The sequence below is a fragment of the Camponotus vicinus genome, unplaced genomic scaffold (genome assembly GCF_025532165.1).
Source record: "Camponotus vicinus isolate PSW18456_S1 unplaced genomic scaffold, iyCamVici1.0 SCAF_10, whole genome shotgun sequence".
In the NCBI taxonomy this organism is placed as follows: Eukaryota; Metazoa; Arthropoda; class Insecta; order Hymenoptera; family Formicidae; genus Camponotus; species Camponotus vicinus.
This window is the reverse complement of record NW_028141946.1, coordinates 2,889,529-2,911,259: the sequence shown is the minus strand read 5'-3', so window position 1 is coordinate 2,911,259 and position 21,731 is coordinate 2,889,529. Positions and strand designations below refer to the sequence as shown.

The window sequence follows — 21,731 nt, the reverse complement described above, 5'->3', positions numbered from 1 at the left end:
TTCATTTACACGAAACGTCATCTGTAGCAGAATCCACCCGATACTAATTCATGTTAGAAGAACCATTAGTTCTTCTTCTTTTCTCCCATTTTCGGGGCGCTTTTCGCGTTCTGCTTTCGTTGCTTTCTCATTTATTCTGAAAAATGCGATAAAGTAGGATTTGACCCGACATGGGATGGGAAAGAGCGAGACCAAAAAGATAAAGAACGGCGGCTGGAGAAGTATAAAGGTTGCGAAGGAGATCAACGAGAGCCAGCGCGTGTAACGGAAGAAAAAATACTCCTGGCACTCGTAGCACGTCGCCGTAAATAATACGCGCAAGTCTTGGCTATGCCAGACAAAATCCATCCCCTACATCGCTTTTACTTCTCACTCTTGTTTCTCGCGGATTATAACGTTGTTATTTACGAGCCATGGAGTGCCTTTCAACTAAAGCTTTATATAGTGCAACACTGAATTTCCGGCCGCTGAAGAGCCGGAATAACAGCGCGAAATTTATTCCCAGCGATGTTGCTCTTGCTAAATAAGTCTCAATCAGATTTTTAATTACAGCAAGTCTTGCGCGTAATTTACCTTACATAAAATGTATCTCGCATCTGTAGTCATTTGCGAAAGGCAAAATGATGAAACAACTTCACGAGCGTAATTTCCGTTCGTTTTTCGTTTTTGATATCTCTCTTTTAGAAGTTTATTAATAACCATTTATTTTTCAATCGACGATCTATTTACCAACAATCTATCTTTGCGTTTTATTGCACCCTTTAAATAACTGTAATCAAGCAGAAAGATAATTTCAACGCTATTTAAATATCTTGTGTATCTTTAATAACATCAGGCATTCCACTGCATATCTATTCGAAGCTATATTCAGCAACACGTAACATTTTATCAATCGCGCGCCATTCTCCTACATGCACGTAGCAGCCGCATCAGTTCCATCACGTCAGAAGAGATTAAGCGGCGAGCGCATCAACGTCCGAAAAGTATCGAAAATTTAAAGAACGTCGAGCGGTAGCTCCTATCGACAGCTTCCTCGGCTCCCAAGTCACGTTTCGAATCGCGGTGATCGTTTCACAGGAACGTGCCTTCGTCGGGACGGAGTTCCGTTTCGGTGAATCCCACCACCCGGGGAGCTCGCGAGTGCTGCATTTACACAAAGTTCCGAGTTCATCCTCTCGTGATAGCTTTTTACATCGCGATCGTGGCAAGGACGGAGATAGTTTTGATTTCGCAACCGGAGAGGCGCTCGTTTACGCTTAAAAACTTAATTAAAATGACAATTGGCCGACGAACAACGGCGTTGAAGCGCAGCCGTGTGTCGCATGCGTATACGTGCACGGATTTCAAAAGAAGAGCAATGCTTTTGTATCGAACAAAATTGATTAACAATGCTCCTCCTGTTGCAATACGCGTCTATTACACTATCAAATTTTCGTACTGGTTTTTTGTAAAATTAAATTTACATATACTTTTAATTAGATAAAGTTGCACAAAGTCTTTTTCGAAAAAGATATACAGACTAAACCTAACGATTTGAAAAATGTTTTTTAAAAAAATTATTCTATTTTTTAATTATCAATTTGTTTAAAATATTTCTCAAATAACTTCTGCTTTAGCCTACCTAAAAGTATGTTTCTTAAGATATTTTATACGTATTAAGTACTTGTCTTTTTAATATCATCCTCGGATCTAAAAAAAGTAAATTATAATACGAACAATAAATACTATCTTTGTTCCAGCCTAGCTATTCTCTTGCAATAAATTTCAATATTTACGGCGATAACCAAATGACCCTCATAAATATTCCTGCACTCGAGAATACAATCGACGCAGCACAATCATCGATATCTAAAAAAGAGCTCGGAGAAGAATCTCGATAAATGAAAGCGTCAGGCTGATCGAGCCCCTTTGCACAGATTCAGGCGACGCTGCGGCAATTCCGGTCAATTATACCGGTAATGCGACAGAACGGAATTGCACGGCAAACAAATTGTCGGCGACGAAATCTCGCGACAAATAATTCTGGAGCGCAACGTTTCACTCGGAACGTATCAACGGCGGATTGCAGAGGCGTCGGAAATACGCGTCGCGGAAAATTAAATGTCAAATTAATGCGGACGATAAATTCGCTGGGGCGAACGAGCGGCACCGACGTACAGCAGGGGTAGCAAATTTATCTGGCGCATTATCTGGAATTTAATTCGACGACACGTAAACGCGCGACCGATAAGACGTCCAGAGAAGAAGAAAGTGAAGCTCTCTTCCAAAAAGGTAGAATCGTCACTGAGATAACGAAATCGATCCACTTTACGAGTGTTAAATTCTGGCGCGATTAAAGTTACTTACACACCGACATATTAACCGACGTTTCGTCCAAGCAGTTATATTTTGCGATTTATTATTTTTTCGGCATAAAAAAATCGAGAAAAAATTATACTAAAGCTAAAATAGACCTATAGCTTTTTACTCAATCTTACATTATTATCAATGTGGACGCTAAAGTCGCGTTACATTTTAAATGATATTACTCATCTATGCAGAAAAGCGAAGCCTTCAGACAATCAGAAGCACGATGAGAATCAAACCGATCCCGACGCTAACGAAGCCTTCTCGAAAACAGCTTTGTTACTCGAGATGTCTATTCACGATCGTGCTCAACAGCCAAAGGTGCAAGGAAGCAAATTTAGCTGAATCGTAATGAGGCGGTACTGTTATATTACTGTTATATTTTAGGATTTGGTGTCCTTTGAATTCCTGAATATACCATGAGCTTTCACAAGAGAAGTATTGAATAATCAAATAATAAATATAGAAAATTTTATATTTTTTGTCGCTATAATGTTGTAAAAAATTAATTGTGTTCGGTAAAAGAAATCTTTATTATCCCAGAGACAATAGAGTTTATGTACTTTCTGTTTCACAGGCGTTTTGCAAGTTATTAGGAATGAATTTTCCGATTATGCAAATCGGCAAAACGGAATATTAAAACTGTCACGTTTTCAGATTAAACTTTCGTATCGGAATAATGAAGTATCTAAACTCGAAATTAGGATTTCTCATTTTCTAAATGCGAGACGAGTAAATTATTCGAAGTTTATAATAAACCAATAATTAGTAGCTAATTTGTAATTCCGATGCACGTGAATTCGCTTATTATTACATTAGTTTCAGATTCGTTTCATATTCATCGCGATATATTCCGCCCTCGTATCGCAATAAAATAAAGTTATATATTTCAGAACGCATCTCGCGTTGCATATAAAGCAAGATGTTATCGAGCAACCGATGTACTGCAAAGATGCGTTTAAAATTTTGGGTGAAATTTCGGGACCACTTATGCATTCCTCCCACTCGTACGATCCATTCTGAACCACCTACAATACATTTGAAGTAAATGTGCATCAATATTGCTATAATAAAATATAAATTTACATATCTCCGAATAAAGGGTGAATTGACAACTTGGATAACTCATCGAGACGCCAAACTTTCAAGAACTTGAAAGAAATTTTTCAAGAATCCGTAAACCTTTCCTGAGATATGCATATAAAGTAGCGGCAAATAGCACGCGTGATTCTTCGAGCGCATATTGAGTCGAGAAATCACGATGATATTCAACGCAGTGAAATGCAGTTTAATTAATGCGACGTAGAATACAAATTCGAATGCGTTTTATCATTTTATCGCAAATACAGCGCGCATTTTAATTCCGGGCAAGCAAATCGCGCTTCGTGGTCCGCACTTCCCTAGGACATGGTCGATTGAATTCAAAGCAGAATTTCACCTCGGGCGGCGATATTGATCGATCCGGGAAAGATTCGCTAAGAAATCGCTCCGTCCGATGAACTCCGGAACTGTTTGCACGGTGCCGGAAACTGCTTAAGCAAAGGAGGCTCAACATTATCGGGAAAGAGAAAACCACGGACGACTAAACACAGATATACCAGGCAAAGAGAAGCGGAAAAGGGAGAGATACCGGGGTTGAGAGGGAGGGGGAGGGAGAGTAGCGAACGAGAAGTCAAAGCTGCACTAGGCAACTTTAGCTAGAGCTACGATCGATGTGGTCGTTGCAGCTAGTCGACGGCAAGCATTGTTGTTGCATGTGGGTCAACCCATGCTGCTTCCGGTGACGACACGCTGACATAACAATGAACGAAATGAGGAAGAGAAAGAGAGAAACAGCTGTAAAAGCAAAGTGCTATAATACGAATGGAAGGAAGACGTCGTGATTTGCGATAGAAGTCGTTGTGTCAACACCTTAAGGCGCTGAAAGGCGCGACCTATCGCCTTTAACGTTATGTCGGAAGCTAAATGACCAGTTTGAGGATTCTCGTTAAGGATAACGTCTTAACCCTTGTAATTGCGTAACTGCATGCAATTTGAACTGCTATTCCCTCAGAGGGAGTTCCGACACGATGCGTCGCGTAATGAAGGGGAATGCATCGTAAACTTTTAATTAAAGGGGATCGCGAATAAGGAATGGAATTTAATGTCAATCCTGTTAGGCCATCTTTAAAAGAGAATCAATTTATTAAATGCGGACATTCTTCAAAACTTTCTTTTAACTTTTCAAAACGAAAAGGACATTATATGGTAAGTAGGCGTTAATAGTGTTTTTGAAATTACTTTTCACGCGCGTATTATAATCGCCTATTCTGTCAATAAAATCACTCAGTATATAATTGCAATATTCTGAATTTTAGTTTTTTTCTGTCGAAATATAGATATTTTGTAGGATTTGCTAACTTCACGATAACATAAAGTTTGAATACGTACATCTCTCATGTCTCGGGGGAGAAGTTTGTGCCACTAATGGCAAATGATTGATAATTTAGACCATTGGTGCCATTTGGGAATAGCAGACGCAAGATACGACTGTGTCAACAGCACGAGTTGTTGAAGATCCAGATGTGTCGTTGCACCCGCCACTTCGAATTTCGGATATATTCGTTTGTGATGAAAGGGGCGCGTTCCTCTTATCGCCAGGTCGCTGTACAATTTGGAATTGTGCACTCTCAGCGGTGTCAAAATGTTTACGCAAACTTGCATATCATCGTTGATACAGGTCGCATTAATTCGATAACGTGCTAGTTTACGAGAATTACAACGCACTTCTATGAAGTGAGAGAGAGAGAGAGGAAAAGGGAAGGAGAAGTATAGTTATTTCGATAAAATATTAATCTACAAAATGTGTATATTGATTCTCGATGAATTTATTCTCACATAGCGAATTACGCGACGTATTAAGCATTACACACATTATCCGAATAAATTCGTTTTCTCCCTGTAAATAAACTCTTTTTGTACATGTATGAATAAATTTTTTTTTATGAAGGAAAAATTTTCTCTCTCCCATTCGCATGCGTGCAAAACTACTACGAAACTAATACGAATACTAAACGTACATTAGATAAATCTTATGTTAGCATTGAAAGCACAAAATTTCTATTAAAAGTACAATACCCATTACGAACTAGACTAAGGATAAAACATGAATATGGTCCGTGCTACCGTTCACGAGCGAGAAAACAGTTTTATTTATTTTCGAAACTTTGTTGCGAAAATTATCCCCGTCGAAATCCACGATGCCTTGTTAAAGATGCAAAAATTGTAATTTGCATCTGATAGTCGGCACTTTTAAATGGGTTAATTTCGTGACAGTTTCGCGTACTACGAGTTCACTTTTTGCCATCAGCCCTGTATTAAGGTATTTGTTAGACTTCTTATTTCCGTTCCTTAATGACGCTAAGAGTATATATTCTAAAGGAAATTTTAAATTGAAATTTGACTTTGTTAATGAGGTTTTAATTTTGAACGTATCATGAAAATATATTACGAGAATACGGCACAGAGTGAGATAAATTTCACAGTAACTGACGCATATTTAAAGCTACTTTAAAAAGTATGAGTCCAGGCGGAAGTTGATGCCGGTAGAATTGCAAATAAGTTCCGAACAATGTGTACATAAGAGTGCTTAAATCTGAAATAAAGAGAGCTAACGGGCAATTGTCGTATAGTATGTTAAAAAATACGCGAAAATTCCATTGTTCAACACATGTAGGAACTAATATCAAAAATGAAAATTATTGTAAAAGACGTAGAAACTTTTCAAAAAACACGTTCGAAGCAATTAATCGAAGCTTGTCATTCCACACTCTTGCTATTGCAGAAGTTATATTTCATACGTAACAGCGCTAAATTTAATAACATAGTTTAAAGTTTTTGCACGAGAAACACGTCGATCAATCAAGAAATATCTTCTCGCAAAAAATTAAAAATTCCCCGATATACATAATTTATTCGAGATCCATGATTCGAAACCTTTCAATGTCTGCATTAAAGTCATAAGCAGGATTAAGAGAAGTCCTTTATAAATCATGTATTCGTGAAATTAAAAATTGTCTGTAGACTTACCCCTTACAAGGTTCATAGGGAGAATTCACGCTCTGCTTTCACGAGTCAGTTCGCCACCACCTGTTATAAAAAAAGAAAGAGGACATTAACGAGAGTTAACGATAGTGATAAAGATAGTGGAAAAAAGGATAAGCCGTAAGACAGGCTTTATGCCAGAATTTAATATTTGATATCGTCGACATCTCACATAAGAAGTCTACTGCAATTCATCGAATCCTAAAAATTTCGCCGAGTTCGAGAAAAGAAACTATTCCTAGGCCATTTTGCACGAAAGTATTTGCAGAAATATTTTCATTTTATAATAATATAATATAAATATATATATGTTATTTTAATTATTGTTCATTGATTGATTGATTTATTATTGTGATATTACACTCTCTAATATAAATTTTTATGATTTAATTTAAAAGTTTAATATATAATTAATATATTGCTTTTGCAATTAAGAAAATAATAAAAGAAATAAATAAAGTAGTTTCGTAAAAAAATTGTATAATTTTTACACATACACATATGATAAAAAGCAAGCTTAAATAAAAAAACAAAAATTGCTTAGCACAAAATCATTTTGATGTCTAGATATTCTTTCGTAGCCCAAGAACGTAGATTGGCGCTTAATTGCGTCACAAATAACGCGCGTATGGCAATTTTTCGCACGTGGCGAAAAATTAACCTCGTCGTACGACATTAAGTTACGAAAGGAAAAAAAGAATAAAAAAAAATGATACAGCGGACAAATATGCGAAAGAAACTTACAACGGGCATAGAATTCCCCAGGACAATCCGATTACATCCGCAAGCGGCGACGGTGCGCGAACGCGAATTCAGCGCGACGTTTGCATGCGTAATACCAGTCGGATACGACTTAATTACACGGAGTGCCATAAACCTGCGTTGAATCATTGTCACAATCTTCTCGATTTACGCCGGCCGGCGCCGCGGGCAATGGATTACCGAGCCGTTTCTATCGCATGATTTACGCCCGAATGTACTTTGCATTCCATTTACGAAGGGGAAAGGGTGCGTGCGCGGCTTGCGCAAAGGGCTGGAGGGGAAGGGGAGGTAATCCCCGGGCCCGCGGCCTCACAGTTTAAGCCCCATACATTACGCCTTATTTACACGCGTGTGACAAGTTTCTCACCCCTACGTTCCTATTCCTGCGTTTCAACGCATTAGTTCGCATGTGCGTTGAATTCGTCAGAGCTCTATTGCGTCGTGTTACAATTAATATGCATAATATGACCGCGTTCTCCAACGCTCGATAACGCGCGCGCGATTGAGCGTAAACTGGGCGGTTTGCACGTTCTCCCACGCGCGACAAAAGCTCATAAAGCTCATTCTTAGATATTTCCTTGCGAGATAATAGCGTATCGCGTTGATTTATACACGAGATTTTTTTTTTATATCGCCATCTCCAAGTTGTGCTAAATTTCAAATATATGGAACCGGTACACGTGAAGAAGCAATCATTTATAATTTTCACAGCACACGCTTTTGTATAAATTGTATGTTTATCTCTTTACTATGTTCATGTATCAACGTGAGAGAAAGATTAAGTAGGGATGAAAAATAGTGACAAGTATATCTTAATTGACAATAGACACGCACACAGAAAGCTTATGTGCAATAAAACACGTTTTAATATGACATTGAACATACTCAGGATTATAAAACTCGGGTGTAAGTTAATTACTTAACAAAGTTAGATATTTTTACAGCACAAGGATTAAAGCAAAGTTGCAACGCACTATTAATTTCTCTAACTTTAGCACTGTCATATACAACGGTGTGGCACGTTTGTAATGTTACAGGGCTAAATAATGTCCAGCAATGTTGCAATGCACCATAAAATAATACAACAAAATACAACAAAGACTTTTAAAGACACCTTAATTTTCATTACATGGCGCGAATACGGCTATTCACATTATTAAAGTCATTATTTTGATGTTTACAAAGTCTTCCGGTATCCATCCGATGTCGATCAAGTATTAAAAAAGATTCAAAGAGCTTAATTAAGAAAAAAAACATTATTGACAATTTCTTACACAAATGCAACTTTTTTAAAATTTTTGTTGAATTTTGCTCTTCTTATTTTACAACTATCGCTTACCTCGGCGTTCTCTAAGCTTTATTATACCGGAAACAATCTTTTAAAAAACATTCTTTCTCAAAAAGCTATTTGTATGTGGAAATTTTATTCTACATAAGATGATTTAATCTTAAATTTTCTCAATATTCTTCTACATTTTGTTAAACAAAATATACATAGTAAACATTACATTCTAAATTCAGAAATATAAATTTATTGATAAGAAAGAGGCGTGCGTAATATATATATAAAAAAAACAACAATGAGCAAAAATTTTAAACATTTAAATGTAATTAATACCGATTCTGAAATGTTCGATGTATCGCTCCATTTGAAAGGCGCATAAAAATCTCTGGTGATGATTTATAACGTGCATCCAGCACTTTTTACCGATATTAATTCGATACTCCCGATGAGAGCGATGAACGCAATGCGGTTTCAATTTTCGCGATGGATAAATAAGTAAGGATCGTTTTCGCGATCATATATATATATATATATATATATATATATATATATATATATATATATATATATATATATACACACACACACACACACACACATATATATATATATGTAAATTTTAGTTAAGAGCAGATATTTTGCACCACAGTGCGAATTATTCATTGAAGTAATCTTGAGTAATTACAACTTCTAACCGTCTGAATGATCTCCCCTGTAAAGGATCACAGTCTGACGCCTACCGCGTACTGAACTTGAAGGATGGATCAAATTCTCACACCTACGCAGGCACGTGCGAGGGTTGATCGTCCATGTGAATCACGTTTCTATACATACACGGAAAATGGAATTTGTACACCTGAATCCGCGACTCTCGCAATTCAATGGACAAGAACCGCGTACACGTACGTTCGATACGCACGTAGTAACTAAATTCTGACAATTAAACGTCTACCAAACGCGATCAAAAAATCGAAGGCAATTATCGTAAAAAAAAAATTGAATTTCTTGCATTAAGTCCTCTTTTACAAATGCAGATTGTACTACAATAGAATATACAAGTGTACTAGGTAATCTTTTCTCGCAAAGATTAATCATTAACTACTACTAATTCTTAAAAGTCACATATGAGCCAAAATGACAGTTAAAACTGCGACAAAATATTATGATCCATATATAACCAGAAACAGAGCAAAAAAAGTGTCCTAATCATCTAGTAACCTATCCATATTTTAGCAATAAAATATCTCTTAATCAATAAAAAAATGTTTAAAATTTATTTTTTAACTTTTGTTGTATATGATTTTTTCCTATATGTCAAGAAATTTATGAAAATTTTTATAAATTTTTTAAGCACTTTGGAACAACTAAAACTGCAAAAAAATATATGTGCTGCAAGGATTAAAAAAGTAATTATAATACTAAAATTTATAGCATACTATATAATTTTTTTAAATTTGAAAGTTTTATTATAAAAAAAATGGCTATGATTGCTGCTAGACGACCATAAAATAATATCCGCATAGATAAGTATAAAAGTCAACAGAATCTCTAAAAAAGTAGCTTATTAAGAAGTTATAATAAGGTGAAAAGATGTATAAAGAAAAAAGAAATTTTAAAATTTTTCGCAAAGAAAAATTTATAAATCATTAAAAAAACTATGCGCTCTATGCAAACTCAACAGTGCCGCAATATTATTTAATTTTCGTGTGAAAATATTTAAATCAAATTAAAACTCTTCACACTTTAGATTATCATCATTGTATAATCATTATTCGATTATAAGACAAAATGTTTCTACAACGGCAAACGATGTTAGGGACATAAATCAGCATATATTTATACATCTATAATTTTGAATATCCGGTGTATTTATTAATTCATATATTAATTATCTCAATATTAATAGCATAATCAATGCATATATTTCATAGGCAATGACTAATTCGCAACGATCGAAGTCATATTGCGGTGCGACTGATATCGTATAATGATAGCGATGGATAAATCGCATGATAGATAAAGTTGATCTAACTATAAATTATATATGTATTTGTAATTTTCATGCTAACCAGTTAATCGCACCACAAGCGTGATCGTATTGCGTCAAATCGCGCGTTGTATATAATTAATGCATCGAATATTCAACATATTGCTAAATCATAACATATCTCGATAGCGAAAATCATTATAAAATATTCAGCGCATATCATCATGTTAGTTTTTGTGTTAAACTTATACATTCATTACATGCAAAATATAGTAAAATTATGTTTATCTAACTTGTTTTCTAGTGTTGCGCTTTAAATAATTTATAATTTAATAATTTATGTTAATTTTAGTGTCTATAATATACTGGGTGTTAAAAAAGTCTGAACACGGTCGAATATCTCGATAAGGAAGAGTTTTACTAGAAAGTGTTTCAGACAAAAGTTGTATGGCTTCGAGGGGGACATAACATGGTACCATTGGTTTGACCTTGAAGAGTTATTTGAAGATCACATGAAGGTCACCTCCAACTTTTTAAATGGGACACCCTATATACTTTTGCATATTCTTGTAGCTTGCCTCAAGAGCTTTCCAAAACACTACAATAAAGTATTTTTTCATTGAGTACTTTTCGAGTTATGAGGCTTAAAATAATATCTTAATTTTACATAAACCATAAAATATCTAGTAAAATATTCATTTTTCGATTATCTTACCTTAATACTTTTGTGTACAAAATAATGAAAGGAATCAATTAGTGTAAAGAAAACACATAATTGTTTCGAAAGAAAAAATGTAATTTGTAATTAACAATTACATTTTTTTTTTCGAAACAATTATGTGTTTTCTTTATTATGTTCTTTACACCATTGATATACAAGAAACCTATAAATAAAATCAAATTTCTAATACCTAAAAGTAAAGAAATTAGAGATAAACATTTGTGCTGGTATACGTTTGACGTTTCAATATTAACAATGTTTTTATTTGTTAAACTTACACTTCAGATAAAGCGTTCTTTACGACAACGAGAACGCGTGATCGCCAAGTTCCCAACAACTCGAATGAACAAGAACCTCCAAACAACGGTATGCCATTGATTTGCAAACTATATACAAAGTTTCACTTAGCATATCAACACGTTGCGGTACACGAAACAAAACATAGTCCAACAATGTATTCCGCAGGGAGATATATTGATATTTGCGCGCAATAAAAAATTATAACGCGTTAGAATGGAATTAATCATCATTTTAAATACAATTGGAAATCAATTTCTGCACTTTTAAGTAATACTATATTATTAATAATATATTATATCATTAATATTATGTTATTGTTACGTTATTAATAATATATTATTTATCTATTACATATGTATCTGTTTAAACAGATATAAATAATTCAATGCAATATCGCTTCAGATTTACAATTTCCAAGCTTTCATATAATTCATTATTATCCGAAATAATATTCAAACAACGTTACGTTCAAAGTGCAACGATAATAACCTACTTTAACTCTAGACTAAATTGGATTAATACAGAATCGTAAAACGTAATTTAAAGTTGAAACTGCGTATCAAGTAGTATCAAGTTATTTTATTCATAACGCATGCGGGCAAAATCAGGTTTATCGCATCCACCGCGATGTGGAGCGGATTTGTTAAAATGTCGTATCTGCGCCGCGTCAGGATGATCCGAGTCAGCTCCGTAACAGTCCACCAGCTAATGCGCCGAAAGTCATGGCGTTCGCGTGCCGCAAAGAGAGAAGGCTACGGCGGCAGATCTCGCTCGTTGATAGCAGCTACGGTATCCGGAAATTGTAGGTGAAGACGAGCAGGGATGCGCACGTGACACTCTTTCGAGATGCCCCCGAGTGCCAGAGACAGCTGCACGAGGGTCACGATGTGTTCCTCGGTATAGTTTGTTTGTGGGCTGTTATCAACAGAAGTATGTCATCGTTTTATCGCAACATTCCGCGATTTTTGAAACACACTGTGTGCTTGTCCCTCCTGTACGTATATATATGGGTAAAGGTATTTTCCGAGAATAAAAGTACTTTTCATCGCAAACACTATGTCGCATATTCGCGTCAACACTTTCCCCGCAAAGAGAATCCATTAATGTAATTTTATACCTCAACCCCTTATTCATATTCGTTTCTCTGCTGCATATATATATATATATATATATATATGCAATTTGTACAATAATAATATTATCATTATTAATAAAATAAATAACTTTAATACATATGTCTAGAAGTTGTGTAAAAGGTAAAACGTCTATCGTGCGCTTCTGTACGATTAGATAAGATTATCGACATATATCTCAAAGGTCAAGATAGCTTTATCGTAGACTCCATTATGTTACCGAAATTTAAATATTTGAAAACTTTCACGGCTTTAACGAGCACCCTCCGCAATCTGGCATAAGGGCTCATCAGCGAAGCTGACGTAATATAGCTTGCAGCTGTAGTTATGCTAAACTTTCCAGGTGATATCCGCCGTTATTATCAACCCTCCCCAACGTCGGAGCTGATGTACAATAGAACGTGTTACTTTAGAGCATTCTGGACCTAGCCGCTTCTTAATAGAGCTTAACTATTTTAATGAGAGACCGTACCAGCGATGGTTTCGGAGGTAGAATAGCCCACATTTTCGGCGATCTCGCTTCCTTTACGAGAATACTCAATTGGAGCAGGCAGTTCCACATGACTGTGTAGCGTCAAATTAAGACGGCATGCGAGATGGATAATACTTGACGAGGAGCTTTATGATCCTTTACTGGCTCTCGCTATATCTCTAGTATTCTCTCTATGTACATATATTATATATATAATGAGCCTCCATGTATAATATCGTCTTATTATATCGGATAATTAATACAGACAACACGTGAGAGAGAAAATGTAATAAGGAAAATCTCGTATAATGTATAAACAACAACAATTGACTTAATTAAGGAGGGAACTACATTATTGAAATATTAACATATTATTTAAATTACATGCTTTCTCGCTACGTGCTTGCTATAAAATATATATAGCAAAAAAAATTATAATTTGATTAGCGACGTAACAGCAAAGCCAACAAATTATCGTATGTATTACCGCGAGAACAGAATTTAGTGGATAAGCAAAATTAGATTTCGCGTATCCACTAAAGTTGATGCTCCAACATGCTATCTCTAGAATCATAAGCATCAGCTTAATGGAGATGACTATAGCCCGTATATTGCATTGCGTGCATGTATTATTAGAGAGCGCGAATGAAGGACATCCCACGTCGGATGAAAATCGAATCATGCAATTAGGCCTGATTCATTTGCCGCCCGTAACGTGCGCGCGTGCTAATTACACAAACGGACCCTGGACGCCCATATATTCACCTCGTTCTTTACCTTTCCTTTTCAAACACAAGACATTGTATCTAGCAAAAGGTGATCGCTAAGAAATCGTAGGCTAAAAAATAACAATACATCACATCCATCCATTCAAAGCTGGATCACGTGTTCCCTATTTTTCAATATTTTATCATGACAGAAATAAATCGAATTACCGCGTTAGCGCATTTAGCTTGTCGATTGTAGATTGGTACATGTACTATATACGAACTCGTCATCATTGTTGAATGTAGAATTAGAAGCATAATTCGCGCGGATTATCTCTATTATTATGTACAAGTGAAACCTTGCTAAATTCTATTTTTTTTTCTCATTGATGTGAAAACAACTTTTAAAAAATGTTATATAAAATTTAATAGTTTTTAAAAGTATTGCACTTCAAATATTTTTATACATTTTTATTGCAATATAATATTTTATTCGTTATCGGCTATCAGTTCAAAAAGCTGATATTATCGATACAATGATTTTATCCAATTCGCTAAATGATGACGTTCACATTGACCTGAATATAAAATTCAGAATTGACTTTTTAATACAATAAACCCTGCTTTCCAAAATTTAATTTCACATAAGATTTACTTTATGATTTTAATAGCCTAGAAATAAAACTTTTATATATTTATAGAAATTAAGTAATATGAAGTCAGTTATATTTCCTGCAAGATAATAATAATAAAAATGCATTTAAAAAAATTGTAAAAATAATTTCCATAATTCTGAGTTTAGTGTATATATATATATATATATATATATATATATATATATATATATATATATATATATATATATATATATATATTCAATCGTGAGAGATATATAAAATTATAATATTTAATATTATAATGTTAGTTACCGTTATAAAATTATTAGAGCATGATATGTCGATTCATATATTCCATCCAATTTTACTTCCAATAGAATACTTTGGCATATTTAATCGTATATTTATTAGCAACCACGAGTTGCTGCAAATCCGTTACAGACCACTGATCGTGCGACAATGTTGCAATCATATCGACATCGGAAGCACTCTGTTAAAATCTATTTTGATCGTGCTCGATGACTGCTACGCCAAATGCATGCGCATACAGATAAATCCACTCAGTCACGATTTTTTCGTGAAATATTGGATAATCTTGTTACCATTCGAAATAGGAAATAATCCACTTGGAAAAAGATTCGTAAATTTGTTTTCGAATGTAGACGTTTAACATTAATAAGAACAATATCGTAGTTTAAATTTGACGATATTTGACGATAAAATATAAAAAATGGAGATATATTTGAAATGTGATACTTCAAAAAATCGACATCAAAAAATACTTTTAAAATTAAATTGCCACGTAAATCGAGATTCGTATAAACTTATATCAATAGATAAAGTTTAATGTTTGTTTTTTTAGATCACTTCTCTTTCTCTCTCTCTATATATATAGACTTTATCTATTGATTGTGTGTAAATATATATATATATATATATATATATATATATATATATATATATATTTTAAAAATAATAAAATATAGTCATGTTAAAATTACGTAAATTAGCTACAGAAGATTATTATACGGAAGATATATAAATATGGAATGAGAAGAAGAAATTTAATCATATTTATATATACACATATATATATTTTTTTTAACTTTTCAAACATATAAATTTAATATTCTTTTAAAATTAATTTTTCCTATTTTAATTTTATATCGTTTTAGCTTGACGCGTAAAAGAGAGATTTAAGCCAGGTCAGCATTTATCAAGGCAACGCTGCAGCATAATGCATATTAAATGAATGCCTCATCGAAACTAACGCGATATGGTATGTCGAGGGCAATGGCTCGTTGTTTACTAGAATAACAATAAAAATCCACGATATTGATATTCGTCGACTAAATGCAACGTACCTTCTGTATTGTACCAATATTACCTTTTACGATGGCAAGTGAAAAAAATATTTGATATTCGGCACTTTCGTTATTTGCGCGCGTTGAAATATCGATATGTTAAATCGATATTCAACCTGAAACAACAATCCAATTCGAATAACAAGTGTTCCTTACCAATAGACTGTAAATCTGATATTTGAGAATTTTGAGAGTATATTTATCCCACAGTTTCGTGCTTATCGTGTTACACAGTTTTATAATTTACAGTTAAATAAAAAATATGTGCTTTAACAATTCAATATCGTAATATTAAAATTTCTGGTTGTTAAAATTATGAAACGTTTGCTTGTAAATTAATAAATACATTAATTTAAAAATATATTTGTTTATAATATTAAATTAAAATATATTTGTTTGTAATATTAAATTAAAATATTTACAAGAGCAAGAAAATATGATAAATATTTGTTTAAATCTATCTTTTAATAATTGTTGTAAACATTGCTGTCCGATAACAGTATAACTCTATATTCCAATTAAATAGTTTGTGTGAAATATCATTTTAATTAATACAGAACTAAACATTCTTACATAAGCAGATGTTTCACATGGATTTAAGAATAAGTTTTTTTTATTATGTTAAACTTACTGCCTGTTGAACTACGGCATAATAATTATAAATTCTGGTGCAATTTACACAAATTTATACAAATTGCTCGCATTAACATGCAACTTGAAGTTTGTGTGTTTCAATGTATAATCGCATTATAAATTATTAAACTTTTGATTATATATGTACAAATATATGTACAAATAAATTTGATATTAATATGACATAATGTCCGTCAATGCAAAACCAAAGTAATTATTTATTAGTTTAGTTAAGTTAGTATTATATTATATAGTTTTGATAGTCTTTAAGGAAAACTAAAAGTTTCAATATGTGTAAATCTATATTCTTGCATTATTATTGTACACTTATATACAATGTAGTAACTTACTTCTTTTTTCCGTTATTAATATTATTTTCACATTATTATTTATAATTATATTTTGATTAATTGAATCACACAATCTCATTCAATTTTTTAATTCGGAAATATATATAATAATCGTGAAATTATACGCTTGGACAGCATTATGAAACTAATCTCTCTTCCCGACAGAGCATAGGTAATGTACTAAAAACTTCAATTTAAACGATCAAGTAATTCCTGAGAGAAATATATAGTTATATAAATATGAATATACGCGCAGAATAGCTGCATTAATGCTGCATGTGCATTTATATATCTCTTTGTAGCCCCATACATAACTTTCCATCAATAATTACACGTCACTATAACAGCTCTCCTTCATTCCTTTTCTCTTTCTCTCTCTAATATATTGATGGTATAGCCGATCAAACGCGCATCCAATCTCATTACAGCGTCACAAGCGAATTACAAAGCCTGCCAAAAGAGAAAATTCATGGCGACATTTGAATCACGGAAAAAAGCGCCATACGGCAAATTGAATTACATCGCTTCATATATCTCCTCTGGAGAATTGCTCAAAAAAATTGAGCAAAAAAAATTTTACTATGCAAATGTCGAGAGATATCAAAATCTCATGGCAAACGCCAGACTTGCGATGAATATCCAAAGATATTCTGATATATTTTAAATGTAACTTATATTAGATTTTTTTCATATTGTTGCAAAATCTCTCTATCATGCAGAGGTTTGAATAGAAAGCTTTCCAAATTTTCTAATACATTATATTGTATATGTCGTATCAAAAAAAGAAAAAAATATATGCATATACACACTTTAAAATAAATATAAATTGAGAAGAAGAGATCTCATGCAAGACTATTTTTGTGAATAACTAATACTAATTACATAGCCTTAATTTCAATGATTTACATATACATACTAACCTCATGAACAGATGTATAGCGTTAATATTCGTCCTTCCTGAAACAATAAAACATTTTATTACTAATTAATGAATATTATTATAATCTCTCTCTCCCTCTCTCTTTTTCTCTTTCTCTCATTAATAAATACTCATTACAGAGTTTGTGAATAATTAATCTAAATATTTATTACTACAGATTGCTTATATATAACAATAATATATTTTTAATGTATTCAGAAGAATATAATATTCCTGCAAAATAAATAAGCGGCCATCAACAGAATTTAATGCATTTTCATTCGCTGATAATTGGCCGTCTATTAAATGAGGCCGTAAATTTAATTACGCGGTCAAGCTATGATGCGTCGCAACGAGGCGTAAAAGTGAGGAACATACTCTCGGCATAGGTCCCGCAGTTTTTCAGTGCATCCTGTATGACAGGCGACGTAGCTTCGTGTCGGAATTTATGTGGAGAACATGCATCCGCCTGAATTCATCGTATAAGGGCTTACTCGTGCGATATGTCACACCAACACGACCGCCGTGCGGACGTGTGAGCGCACGTCTGTGAAATCGTACGTGTGCGCGCATCGGTTTTGCATTTTTCAAGCCGATAATTTATCAATCTTGTCCACCCCGATTCCATCCCAAATCCCATTCTCTAGCTGGCAGAACGGTAAGGGTGAAGAGGAAGGGCCGGCCGGTCTACGATCGGTCGTTTCTGGCAGGAAAATAATGAGCCTCTTTAAAGACCGGAAGTTTTCATTCGGACGAGCTTGGAAAATCGATTTTTGCACTTTGTCGAACGCGTTATTCGCACCGTCATGCGTCAGGAGGCAGCCGCGCACGGATTTTATTCAGTGCATTAAATGTCGATACATTGTTATCGAAATATCGAGAACAACATAATACTAACTCAACCGTACAATTTTATGAGATTAATTTTATGAACTACTTATCAAATTTTTTAGTTGCCTTAGCATTTTTTGTTTTAATCATAAATTTGATTGAAAAGCTAATTTAGTTGGATTAATATTTCAAATCTCATTTTTTATTATGACTAAATTAAAAAGCATTGATAAATCTAGTATTTTATTTCTATTTATAAAAAAATTATTATATATATAATTTTCTATACAGTGTATTGATTATAAAAAATGTAAAACATACACACATACGCATAATATTTTATCGTATATTCTGCCGTAAAGTAATTCAATAAAATGCCTATTGAAAGAGCTTTTACGAAAAGGAAAGTACATTCTTGTAACTGCTGTTGTGGTTTCTTTCAGCTTATTCAGCACAATAAGATAGCGATGGAAATGAAAGTTCATCGATAAGAAATAGCTGAATTACTCCGCCTATTGAGAAAAAAATACGATAAATTTTATAAATGTAACACTTATTTTCTACATTGATTCGAATTTACTTTTTCAACAAAATAAAATAATAACGTTAATGGCTAAATACTATAAATATATTTTTAATTTTTAGACTTGATATATTAAATATTGCGACAAGCAAAAAAAATATGTGAAAAAGACACAATTTATAAAAATACAATATTAAATATAAAATTACATTCAGGTTCTCTTTTACCTGTCTCATTTAGCATAATTTATTTATCTTACCACAAAGAGATGAGTCATCGCTCATCGTTAATTTTATAGACTCTCCATCGTAAAAAGCTGAGTGAGCTTTCACGAATCATTATTTAACTTCGCTTTTGGCTTATTCAGCGCAGGAGAAGTGAAAGAGGAAGCGAATGTCTTTTTTAAACGATAAGAACAGGAGAACATCGGCTTTGTGAGGATATAATTCAAACGTACATTTGCACATAATTTTTAAAACATGTTTGTAATAAATTGACAAGAGTGCCATTAAATATAGTGCCAAAAATATAAAAAAATTTTAGGACACATATAGAAAAGTCAAAAAGCACGATTTAACTCGTCTCGATAAGATTGTAAAATAACTATTATATTAATATTACTAAAATACATCACAATTTATTTAAATATTCGAAATGCTATTGTTTTAATTTTAAATAGAAATTTACTGTATTATTTATAAAAAAAGTAATTAGCATTTTTTTGTCATTTTTCATATAAGACTTTACTTTGAAATTATTGTTATGTATAAAATAAAATTTACTATAACCTTTGCATAATGGAAAAAGTTAGCTTGAACATAAGTTTGAATGAATAATATTGGATGCAGAATAGAAAGTTATTATCATTTTTTTAATTCAAAGACACAATTTTCTTCGTACCATTTCAGAGAGATCAATTTATACAACTTTTTTCATTTTTAACTTTTAAATCATGTGAAAATTTTTTCAAAAAAAATATATGATACTTTCTAAATTTATAAATTAATCGCGAATATAAATATATATTCTTTATTTTATTTAGTTTATTAATATCAATCTATTTTATATAACCGATATACCGCTTTTTCCGCGTCTTTTAATCGTATGAAATATAACACGAATATCGACAACCTATGCATTGGGCGCGTCATATTCTGAATTCAATAAGGAAAATTCGCCCCACTCGTGGAATCGAAAATTATATACGTTCTCATATATGTCTCGAGAGTTTCTCTGAATATTCTCAATTGCTTTCACGAAACTTTAAAGAGATATGCAAGTTTGAACAGTTTTTCATAGTTAGGAGATCGCGGCTGTGTATGTCAGACTTTCAAGTAGCAGAGAAGCGGATATGCTGGAACCGGACGCATACAAAGCAGTGGTGTAAGCACATACATTCAGCCAACACTGCGTTTCCCAATAGACGGCTGACCGCACGATAAGGTTTAATCTTAGAATCCAGTTTTATCGTGGCATAAAAGTTCTCTAAAAATTTCATCTTCCAGCAAATAGCACATATTTTGAGAAAATCGATTGTGCATAGGAAATAACGCACAAATAATATGAAAATATCTCGGAAAAAATTTCTGCTAAACGTGAAAATTCTACCATGATAAAGACAATCCAAATCTATAAATTGATAGAAACAAAATAATAAAATACGACGGATAACTCAAATAAAACCAATTTGTTCTGTTATAATGACAAATCGAACTCTCACATATCAATGTATTCGCGCAGGTTTGATAGAGAAGAAACTTCTATCATTAAATTATTGCAGCGTATTTCGTCCGGAAATTAAACTTTCAATGGGTCTGGACCAGTGAGTGCATACGAGAATTTCTCTCTGACGTCAACGAAGCGAATTTTACTAATAAAGACATAATCGTTATACGGCGTCGCTAATGAATCGCTCAGTACGAAATCACCATGTCCGCTGAGGCACAGAATTCATCGAGAACTTTTTCAACTTCGAACTTAATTCGAAGAGAAAGGTGCGATAAGAAATTTTATTCAGAAACTGATGAGCTATTTCGTGCAGATTTTTCTTTCGACGCATTCAACTCGATCGAGAAACGAGAAAAATGCTCATCGAAGGAACAAATTCCGATAATTTATTTCGATGAAGAAAGCAATTAGCAAAATACAATTAGCAAAACGCAATTAGCGCATCGTTTACATTCATTTAACTTTCTGTTCTTGTGCGCTATATATTGTTTGTAACGTTTTGACACGCCGTGCAGATACATATAAAATTTATTAGATAATGTATAAATTGATAATTATGTATTCACAATGAATATAGCAGAGACAAGTAAAAAACAAACAATTTAATAAACAATTTAATATTTATTATTATTGTAATAATGAAAATATGATGAAGCGTTATTATATTTTTAATAAATATTTATTTAAAAATGCTGCATAGATGTAAATTTGTTTAATTGTTTATTTTTACGAACACATTGCGTATACATTATTAATTTATTTGTAAATTAATAAATTTATTTACAAATTTAAAAATAAATTAAGGTATACGCAATCTGATCGTAAAAATAAATAATTAAATGGATTTACATCGATGCAGCATTTCCTAAATGAGAATAAAAATTTGGCATTAAAAAGTTGAGGTATTATTTATAATTTAAGGACGATAAAACAAAACGACGGGAGCCAAATGCGATTCAGAAAGAATGAG

At 33.0% G+C, this 21,731-nt stretch overlaps 1 protein-coding gene across 7 annotated transcripts in view; it reads right to left on the bottom strand.

Annotated features, from left to right (window-relative positions):
• Positions 1-21,731, bottom strand: part of LOC145960603 (TWiK family of potassium channels protein 7) — a 261,015-nt gene that overhangs the window by 122,542 nt on the left and 116,742 nt on the right. For all 7 annotated transcript variants that reach the window (XM_083080198.1, XM_083080195.1, XM_083080193.1 and 4 more), the window contains 2 exons: positions 17,681-17,717; positions 6,415-6,474 (listed from right to left, as the gene is read on the bottom strand). The gene's annotated coding sequence lies outside the window, so the exon portion shown is untranslated. The remainder of the gene's footprint in view (positions 1-6,414; positions 6,475-17,680; positions 17,718-21,731) is intronic.